The sequence below is a fragment of the Oncorhynchus nerka genome, linkage group LG5 (genome assembly GCF_034236695.1).
Source record: "Oncorhynchus nerka isolate Pitt River linkage group LG5, Oner_Uvic_2.0, whole genome shotgun sequence".
Taxonomy (NCBI): domain Eukaryota; kingdom Metazoa; phylum Chordata; class Actinopteri; order Salmoniformes; family Salmonidae; genus Oncorhynchus; species Oncorhynchus nerka.
Genome location: NC_088400.1, coordinates 15,706,173 through 15,717,002, shown reverse-complemented (window position 1 = coordinate 15,717,002; position 10,830 = coordinate 15,706,173). Strand labels below are relative to the sequence as shown.

General features: G+C 47.2%; 1 pseudogene; it reads right to left on the bottom strand.

Annotated features, from left to right (window-relative positions):
- The window catches only part of LOC115117821 (D(1) dopamine receptor-like), a 4,448-nt pseudogene extending 560 nt beyond the window's left edge, over nucleotides 1-3,888 (bottom strand).
- Between the last annotated feature and the right edge of the window lie 6,942 nt (nucleotides 3,889-10,830).

The following is a 10,830-nucleotide window of genomic DNA, read 5'->3' as shown; positions in this document are numbered from 1 at the left end:
TCCTCTTCTAAGACCAGTGTCTCAGCAGATGTTGTATTACCACGGGAGGTTCTGAGGCTCTGAGCTCATTTCTTATTGAGACATGCCGTGATCTCCGGGACAGAGTCTGTGGCAGCCCAGGAGGATAGAGAAGGCCTTACGGAAGTCTGGGTTGAAGGCGTATATGACGGGGTTGATGGAAGAGTTGGCCCAGCCCAACCACACAAACACATCAAACATAGTGGGGCTGATACAGGTGAAGGAGGCGCCGGCACCGCGGGGCAACGGCTCACAGAACGGCACCATGCAGTTCAGGATGAAGAAGGGCAGCCAGCAGCACACGAACACGCCCACGATCAGAGTCAGCGTCTTCAGGACCTTTGTCTCCCGTTTGAACGTCATCTTGAACGAGCTCTCTGATTCGGAGATCTGGATCCTCCGCCACCTCCACCCATACTGTTCTGTCGGTTCTTGGCGCTCTCTGCGGCCCTTTCTAGGGTGGCGATGCATCTGATCTGACGGTGAGTGATGCGGTAGATTTGGGTGTAGGTGGCCACCATGATGATCACTGGGATATAGAAGCTGATCAGAGAGGTAGAGATGGCGTAGGTCCGGTTCAAGCTGAAGTGACAGTTGTCCCAGTCCCGGGGGGCCTGATGTGTGTTGTTATCCCCAACCGGGTTAGAGGAGTCTGGGGCAGGCTGGAGGCTGTAGAGTGGGGTTGTGGAGGTGGTGATGGAGGTAGAAGTAAAGGTCTGAGCTTTGTGCCAGCTGAGCTGGACGGGGATGAAGGAGATGAGGATGGAGAGCGTCCAGGCCACGCTGATCATCACAAACGCCACTTTAGGAGTCATCTTCCTCTCATAGCAGAACGGGCTGGATATTGCCCAGTAACGATCCACACTGATCACACACAGGTTCAAGATGGACGCCGTGGAGCACATGATGTCGAACGCCACCCAAGTGTCGCAGAACGAGCCAAACGGCCAGAACCCTGCGACCTCCGTCACGGCCTTCCACGGCATCACCAGGATAGCGACCAGGAGGTCGGAGACGGCCAACGAGATCACAAAGAAGTTGGTGACTTTGGAACGCAGGTGACGGCACTTGGTGACGGCGGCACACACAAGGACGTTGCCGAGCAACGTGGAGAGGATGAGCAGCGAGAGGAAACAGCCAGTCAGGACGCGGGTTGAGGAGTCATCCAATAAGACACCCCTGTCGCTGTCTGTGATGACCGTAGTGTCATTCGTCAGATCCATCTTCGGTGGAGATCCCACACAGGAGAGGGAAGATGTGTGTGTGTGGTGGGGGAGGGGCGGGGAGACTGGGGGAGAGGGGGTCAATCAGATCATAGTGTAGAGAAGAGCCGCGTCAGAAGGAAAGTCCTCTGGGTTTCTCCTTTTCATCCAAACATCTCTGATAACATCTTCTTGTTTGTTTGTGTCCCTTGATAACAAATAACAACAAGGTAAAAGACATTCCAGACAGCCTCTCTCTGGGGTTGGCATTGTTCCAGTCTCTGTATTAGTTCTGAAATCCTTTGTCCTGGAGAGGTGGATGGTTGTACATATTCCCACAGGGATAGTAGAGGTTTTAGATCTCGGTACAGGGTGAGAGGAGTCCTTCTGTCTGCTATATCCCATGTGTCCTGTGGACAGACAGAAAGACAGGTAGACAGACTGACCGAGGTGACTCTCTCTACCATCAACACTGATCTCAGGCTGACCGAGGTGACTCTCCCTACCATCAACACTGGTCTCAGGCTGACCGAGGTGACTCTCCTTACCATCAACACTGGTCTCAGGCTGACCGAGGTGACTCTCCCTACCATCAACACTGGTCTCAGTCTGACCGAGGTGACTCTCCCTACCATCAACACTGGTCTCAGGCTGACCGAGGTGACTCTCCCTACCATCAACACTGGTCTCAGGCTGACCGAGGTGACTGTCCTTACCATCAACACTGGTCTCAGGCTGACCGAGGTGACTCTCCTTACCATCAACACTGGTCTCAGGCTGACCGAGGTGACTCTCCCTACCATCAACACTGGTCTCAGGCTGACCGAGGTGACTCTCCCTACCATCAACACTGGTCTCAGGCTGACCGAGGTGACTCTCCCTACCATCAACACTGGTCTCAGGCTGACCGAGGTGACTGTCCTTACCATCAACACTGGTCTCAGGCTGACCGAGGTGACTCTCCTTACCATCAACACTGGTCTCAGGCTGACCGAGGTGACTCTCCTTACCATCAACACTGGTCTCAGGCTGACCGAGGTGACTCTCCTTACCATCAACACTGGTCTCAGGCTGACCGAGGTGACTCTCCTTACCATCAACACTGGTCTCAGGCTGACCGAGGTCTCTCTCCCTACCATCAACACTGGTCTCAGGCTGACCGAGGTGACTCTCCTTACCATCAACACTGGTCTCAGGCTGACCGAGGTCTCTCTCCCTACCATCAACACTGGTCTCAGGCTGACCGAGGTGACTGTCCTTACCATCAACACTGGTCTCAGGCTGACCGAGGTGACTCTCCTTACCATCAACACTGGTCTCAGGCTGACCGAGGTCTCTCTCCCTACCATCAACACTGGTCTCAGGCTGACCGAGGTGACTCTCCCTACCATCAACACTGGTCTCAGGCTGACCGAGGTGACTCTCCCTACCATCAACACTGGTCTCAGGCTGACCGAGGTGACTCTCCCTACCATCAACACTGGTCTCAGGCTGACCGAGGTGACTCTCCCTACCATCAACACTGGTCTCAGGCTGACCGAGGTGACTCTCCCTACCATCAACACTGGTCTCAGGCTGACCGAGGTGACTCTCCCTACCATCAACACTGGTCTCAGGCTGACCGAGGTGACTCTCCTTACCATCAACACTGGTCTCAGAGAACTGACAACGTAGCCTCATCAGAGTTAAATCATGAACAGTGTAAACTACACAATAGTGGTTCTCAAAACACAACTAGGTTGTTTATTTTCCTTAATAGTGTCTGTTTAATAGTTACATTATTTTGAAAAACAATCATGTTGTGTTACTTACTCTGCCTCTTTGAAACACCTTTCCATGGCTCCGATAGAGAGAATTTGCTTCTGTGTTGCTTTAACATTAGAATGTACTGGCAGGTCCGGTGGCATCAGAATCTCCGGATAGACAATGAAGTCATATTCTCTTCTATTCAATTGTATTGTATTGTATTCTAGTATATAGAATACTTTCCTATTTAATTCAATTATATTCTAGTTTCCCAGTGTATGTTTTTGCATACCTAGGATGCTTTGTAAAATGAGTGTGGGTTAGAACTAGATCACATATATAACATCCAGCCAGCTCCATATAAGCAGTTACTCACCAATCTACTCAGAACAAGGCAACCATGAGATTTCCAAGGGCAGCATCACTTCTCCAAAAGCACATTCCTTTGGGAAAACATAATTAATCTATTTGAATAAGAACTTGTTTGTTGGGGATTGAGTTCTGTTCACTCTCTGTAAAGCTGTGGCAAATAACCGTTACCAATTAGATCCATGTCAAATCAATGGGATAATGACAGGCGACCTCCGACCTAAGTCTTGACTTCAGACCATCAGTTAACGAACGACGGTAGACGGAGAGACACGACGGTTGAAGGAGCACAATGATAATTTGATTTGACAGTTGATTAGGCCTAACCTCCCTGACGCTTTCTGAAGTTGCGCTCGAAAAACACTTCGTTTGCGCAACGCTTCCCTCAGTGGAGTCAAGTCTCGTATATCCGCTCTCCCGGCCTCCCAGTCTCCGCAAAACCAAAGGCACCGAGAGGTCTCACTACCACCAGCGACCTCGTTTCACATCACTGCTGTATCACTGCTGTGACGTCACATTGGCCTTTCGAAGAGGAGACCACATGAGACGATTGTCGTTTGGTTTTATCCCCCCTGCATGCGCACTTCATTCCGGAAGAATGGGAGCAAATCTCTTACCCAATCTTCACCCGTTTTTTTATTTATATAAAAATGAGAATTAGACACTCTTCCAAAATAAAAAGTGGACATTTTACAAACCTCATGGAGGAGTATCCTCCTACTGGTGTTTCTTCTTTAATAAGTGTTACTGAATAATAAAGACGTATTCAACCTTTTAGAGCATTTTGTAGTCAGTGTCATTTAGGGAGAGATTTTTTCCGGATGCACTTGGACACACATAGGTCCCTGAGGCCACCTAATGGAGAGAGAGAGAATACTGATGGATGAAGGGATAGATGAAGGGATGTCTATAAATCCATCTATCTGTGAAGGATGTGACCTGTGGGTAGATGAGGTCAGTCAATCAATCTGAATAATTAGTGATGACCTGTGAAAGATAACTTAATGTCTAGTCAGCACATTAGCAGACACATCAAACTCCCAGCTCACGTGCCAAATGTTACCCTATTCCCTAGAAACTGCACTACTTTTGTAGTCCACTATGTAGGAAATAGGGTAACATTTGGGACATTACCCAGTTTCTCTCCATCAAAATAGAGAGCCTTTCTGATACGACCCAAAGTCATCTCAGTTTTAGTCCCTGCTGATGCAGGTGAAATAGTGTACATCATCAACTAATAAATGGTCAGTTTTAGTCCCTGCTGATGCAGGTGAAATAGTGTACATCATCAACTAATAAATGGTCAGTTTTAGCCCCTGCTGATGCAGGTGAAATAGTGTACATCATCAACTAATACATTTGTTTGCTTCTCTAAAAATAAAACCATTTGACAATAGCTGTCATAGTCCCAGTTGTGTCTGTCTGTCAGCTAGACCTGGGTGCTAGAACAGGCTGATATAACAGGCAGCTGGAACAGGCTGCTAAAACAGGCAACTGGAACAGGCAACTGGAACAGGCAGCTGGAACAGGCAACTAAAACAGGCAGCTGGAACAGGCAGCTGGAACAGGCAACTAAAACAGGCAGCTGGAACAGGCAGCTGGAACAGGCTGCTAAAACAGGCAACTGGAACAGGCAGCTGGAACAGGCAGCTGGAACAGGCAACTAAAACAGGCAGCTGGAACAGGCAGCTGGAACAGGCAGCTAGAACAGGCAACTAAAACAGGCAGCTGGAACAGGCAGCTGGAACAGGCTGCTAAAACAGGCAACTGGAACAGGCTGATAGAACAGGCTGCTAAAACAGGCAACTGGAACAGGCTGCTAAAACAGGCAACTGGAACAGGCAGCTGGAACAGGCTGCTAAAACAGGCAGCTGGAACAGGCTGCTAGAACAGGCTGCTAAAACAGGCAACTGGAACAGGCTGCTAAAACAGGCAAGTGGAACAGGCAGCTAGAACAGGCAGCAACAACAGGCTGCTTTAACAGGCAACTGGAGCAGGCTGCTAGAACAGGCTGCTAAAACAGGCAACTGGAACAGGCTGCTAAAACAGGCAACTGGAACAGGCAACTAAAACAGGCTGATAGAACAGGCTGCTAAAACAGGCAACTGGAACAGGCTGTTAAAACAGGCAACTGGAACAGGCAACTAAAACAGGCAACTGGAACAGGCTGCTAAAACAGGCAACTGGAACAGGCAACTAAAACAGGCTGCTATAACAGGCAACTGGAACAGGCAACTAAAACAGGTTGCTAGAACAGGCTGCTAAAACAGGCAACTGGAACAGGCTGCTAAAACAGGCAGCTGGAACAGGCAACTAGAACAGGCAACTGGAACAGGCTGCTATAACAGGCAACTGGAACAGCCTGCTATAACAGGCAACTGGAACAGCCTGCTATAACAGGCAACTGGAACAGGCAACTAAAACAGGCTGCTAGAACAGGCTGCTAAAACAGGCAACTGGAACAGGCTGCTTAAACAGGCAACTGGAACAGGCAACTAAAACAGGCAGCTGGAACAGGCAGCTGGAACAGGCTGCTAAAACAGGCAACTGGAACAGGCTGCTAAAACAGGCAACTGGAACAGGCAACTAAAACAGGCAGCTGGAACAGGCAACTAGAACAGGCAACTGGAACAGGCTGCTATAATAGGCAACTGGAACAGGCAACTAAAACAGGCTGCTAGAACAGGCTGCTAAAACAGGCAACTGGAACAGGCTGCTAAAACAGGCAGCTGGAACAGGCAACTAGAACAGGCAACTGGAACAGGCTGCTATAACAGGCAACTGGAACAGGCTGCTATAACAGGCAACTGGAACAGGCAACTAAAACAGGCTGCTAGAACAGGCTGCTAAAACAGGCAACTGGAACAGGCTGCTAAAACAGGCAACTGGAACAGGCAACTAAAACAGGCAACTGGAACAGGCTGCTAAAACAGGCAACTGGAACAGGCAACTAGAACAGGCGGCTGGAACAGGCTGCTATAACAGGCTGCTATAACAGGCTGCTAAAAGAGGCTGCTATAACAGGCTGCTATAACAGGCTGCTATAACAGGCTGCTATAACAGGCAACTAGAACAGGCGGCTGGAACAGGTAACTAGAACAGGCTGCTATAACAGGCTGCTATAACAGGTAACTAGAACAGGCTGCTATAACAGGCTGCTATAACAGGTAACTAGAACAGGCAGCTAGAACAGGCAACTAGAACAGGCAACTAGAACAGGCGGCTGGAACAGGCAACTAGAACAGGCGGCTGGAACAGGCTGCTATAACAGGCTGCTATAACAGGCTGCTATAACAGGCTGCTATAACAGGTAACTGGAACAGGCTGCTATAACAGGCTGCTATAACAGGCTGCTATAACAGGCAACTAGAACAGGCGGCTGGAACAGGCTGCTATAACAGGCTGCTATAACAGGCTGCTAAAAGAGGCTGCTATAACAGGCTGCTATAACAGGCTGCTATAACAGGCTGCTATAACAGGCTGCTATAACAGGCAACTAGAACAGGCGGCTGGAACAGGTAACTAGAACAGGCTGCTATAACAGGCTGCTATAACAGGTAACTAGAACAGGCTGCTATAACAGGCTGCTATAACAGGTAACTAGAACAGGCTGCTATAACAGGCTGCTATAACAGGTAACTAGAACAGGCAGCTAGAACAGGCAACTAGAACAGGCAACTAGAACAGGCGGCTGGAACAGGCGGCTGGAACAGGCAACTAGAACAGGCGGCTGGAACAGGCTGCTATAACAGGCTGCTATAACAGGCTGCTATAACAGGCTGCTATAACAGGTAACTAGAACAGGCTGCTATAACAGGCTGCTATAACAGGTAACTAGAACAGGCAGCTAGAACAGGCAACTAGAACAGGCAACTAGAACAGGCGGCTGGAACAGGCGGCTGGAACAGGCAACTAGAACAGGCGGCTGGAACAGGCTGCTATAACAGGCTGCTAAAACAGGCTGCTAAAACAGGCTGCTATAACAGGCTGCTAACACAGGCTGCTAAAACAGGCTGCTATAACAGGCTGCTATAACAGGCTGCTAAAACAGGCTGCTATAACAGGCTGCTAAAACAGGCTGCTATAACAGGCTGCCATAACAGGCAACTAGAACAGGCGGCTGGAACAGGCAACTAGAACAGGCGGCTGGAACAGGCTGCTAAAACAGGCTGCTATAACAGGCTGCTATAACAGGCTGCTAAAACAGGCTGCTATAACAGGCTGCTATAACAGGCTGCTAAAACAGGCAACTAGAACAGGCAACTAGAACAGGCGGCTGGAACAGGCGGCTGGAACAGGCAACTAGAACAGGCGGCTGGAACAGGCTGCTAAAACAGGCAACTGGAACAGGCTGATAAAACAGGCAACTAGAACAGGCAACTAGAACAGCCAGCTGGAACAGGCTTTGACTTTGGTGTAATTCTCACACGTATGTGGTACATTTTCACAACTCTTAGTACAAAACTCAAAACAGATAATTAAAAAGGCTAAGCAAATGTTAAATTAGCTAAGTAGCCTACAACACAAATCATACAAAGGTCATCATATTCCCAATGGGCCCTAGTCAAAAGTATCGCACTAAATAGGGAATAGGGTGCCATTTGGGACGTATCCCACATGTCGGTCTTCCTGTACTCCTCTCCAGACTTTGTACTGTAGTTGATCGTCTTAAAATATCCAAGATCTTTGGTGGAATTATTCAATGCATGATAACAGTGGAGAGCATTCAAACAGTAATGACGTAGTCACCCGGAAACACGAGCGCAGCAAAATGATGTTTGGAGTAACAAGTTATGTTGGGGTATCTGATCGCGTGTGTGCGTTCGTACAAACTTTAAATCCTCGCTCTCTTCAGATGGAGAGACTAAATAAAGGAGTCAGATAAGATCTCTCCATCCTCAGAGAGGATTGTGGGTAACGGCATGTATCTTCTTGTACATCATACATCTGGTCTGTATATCTTGGTTGAGGTCTACAGAGGTCTACCTGTTCCTGGACACCACTGAATGAACCCTGGACACCACTGAATGACCTGGGTCTTGTTTGTAGGAACAAGATATCTGTAGTTTGCTAATACAGTAGCGAGGCTATATACAAAGTTTTGAAAAATATATATTTATTTTCTTTCAAAAATACAGTTGATCGCACATCATTGATGCAAGTTCTTTACAGTATAAAATGTAGGATTCATCCACATTCAACCATTATAGAATAAATAAATAAATATTCAATACATATAACATTTGTACATTCATTTGAAATATTCTGTAATACAATATAAAATGATCTTATTTGAGAACAATTATGCTTTTCATCATGGAAGTACATAGTACAGTATATCAATCAAACGTTTATATTCTGTCTACAAGCAGACATGGGAAGAACACGGACTATAATCTTCAAGACACATTTAGAAAGTAATAATTTAACAAATAAATATGTTTGTTTAAATAAATAAATAAATACATTAAAAAAAATACTCAACTTGTGAATACCTTTTCTTTAACATAGTGAGCCAATCCGTAAGTAGTACATTGAAAAATACATGAACAATCTAAACCTGAGAATGGTCTATAAATAATCATTACTTCGATGCAGCATATTTATGGGCCATATTACCCAAAGAGATCAATCTATAAGATATAGAGATAATCTGATGACTGTATCTATACAGTAGTATCTCACACACATTCGTTTTCATTAAGGTTCTGGAGGAATAATATGTACTTCATTAGAACGATTTTCGTCTGTAAATGGGGAAGATATTTGTCCATCATGGGGCAGATCGTGGCCTCCTTTAAAAACAAAACACATTCGACCATTAGTATGTAGCCTTCAGTGTCCTGAACCAACTTCTACCAGTAGAGTGGGCGGAAACGTCCCGGAGCTGGACCTGAACCTGAACCAACTTCTACCAGTAGACTGGGCAGAACCGTCCCGGAGCTGGACCTGAACCTGAACCAACTTCTACCAGTAGAGTGGGCAGAACCGTCCCGGAGCTGGACCTGAACCTGAACCAACTTCTACAAGTAGAGTGGGCAGAACCGACCCGGAGCTGGACCTGAACCTGAACCAACTTCTACCAGTAGAGTGGGCAGAACCGTCCCGGAGCTGGACCTGAACCTGAACCAACTTCTACCAGTAGAGTGGGCAGAACCGTCCCGGAGCTGGACCTGAACCAACTTCTACAAGTAGAGTGGGCGGAACCGTCCCGGAGCTGGACCTGAACCTGAACCAACTTCTACCAGTAGAGTGGGCGGAACCGTCCCGGAGCTGGACCTGAACCTGAACCAACTTCTACAAGTAGAGTGAATAAACTGTGTGTATTAAACAGAGGCAAATGGCAACATATTCCCTATATAGTGCACTACTTTTGACCAAGGCCCCTAGGGACTGACCTGTCCAAAACACTAAACTAAACCATGTATATAAAACAGCCAGTGTTCAGAAACTCACCTCATGGGTAGAGATCTGAGGCAGAGCCTGGATGTTCTTCTGCAGTCTGTTCAGAAGTGGTTTGTGTTCCTCGGTCCTGGGCTTCACCTTGTCGACCACACGCTTCAGCTGAGTGGCAAACACCCCCTGGCACTTACACTCCAGCTAATACATGAGTAGACTTGATCAGATCACAACTCAGACAACAGTTGTGAGTTATGCATACACTACAGATGTGTGTGTGCGTGCGTGCGTGCGTGCGTGCGTGCGTGCGTGCGTGCGTGCGTGCGTGTGTGTGTGTGTGTGCGTGTGCATGTGGACTGATGAAGGATAGATGACTTACTGCGTTATCCTCCATTTCTTGTCTTGGTACTCTGTTGGGCAGCAATGTCTGTATGATGGAAGTAAAACAGTCATTAGATAAGAAAGGCTGCATTCAGAATATTACAACTCCACCAGTCACCAGTCATATCACTGTCTCTGTGTATTTATTTCATTTAGAACACATCTCTTGTTGAACCAATGCCCTGCAGTTTGTGACTAGCCACGATGAACCATGTAGAATGGAACTCACCAACCAACTCCTCACATGTCAAACTACTGTCAGTGAGCTTAACTTTGAACTCTAACTTTGAAGTTTACGTCCCAAATAGCACCCTTGCACTCATATAGGGCACTACTCTGGTCAAAAGTAATGCCCTATATAGGGAATAGGGTGTCATTTGTGGCACAACTCTAAAAACAAGTGATGAGAACATTCCTATAACTGTATACTTACAAAATGGAAGTTCTTCAGAGTGAGCTTTTCCAGGTCTTCCAGGATCTCTGTGCGTAAGTTGTTGCCCAGGCCGAGATGCAGCATGTTGAGAAACATAATGACGACAACAACAGACTTTATCATTTTCAAACTGTGATCTCTGGTTCTCTGTCTCTGTCTGCTTCTCTCTGTCGGTCTCTCGGTCTGTCGGTCTCTGTAAAATGGGTGAAGTGAATATGATAGAGATCAGCAGCATTGATGCTTTTTATGATAAACAAACAGGAAGTTGTTGTGAGAGGGCGT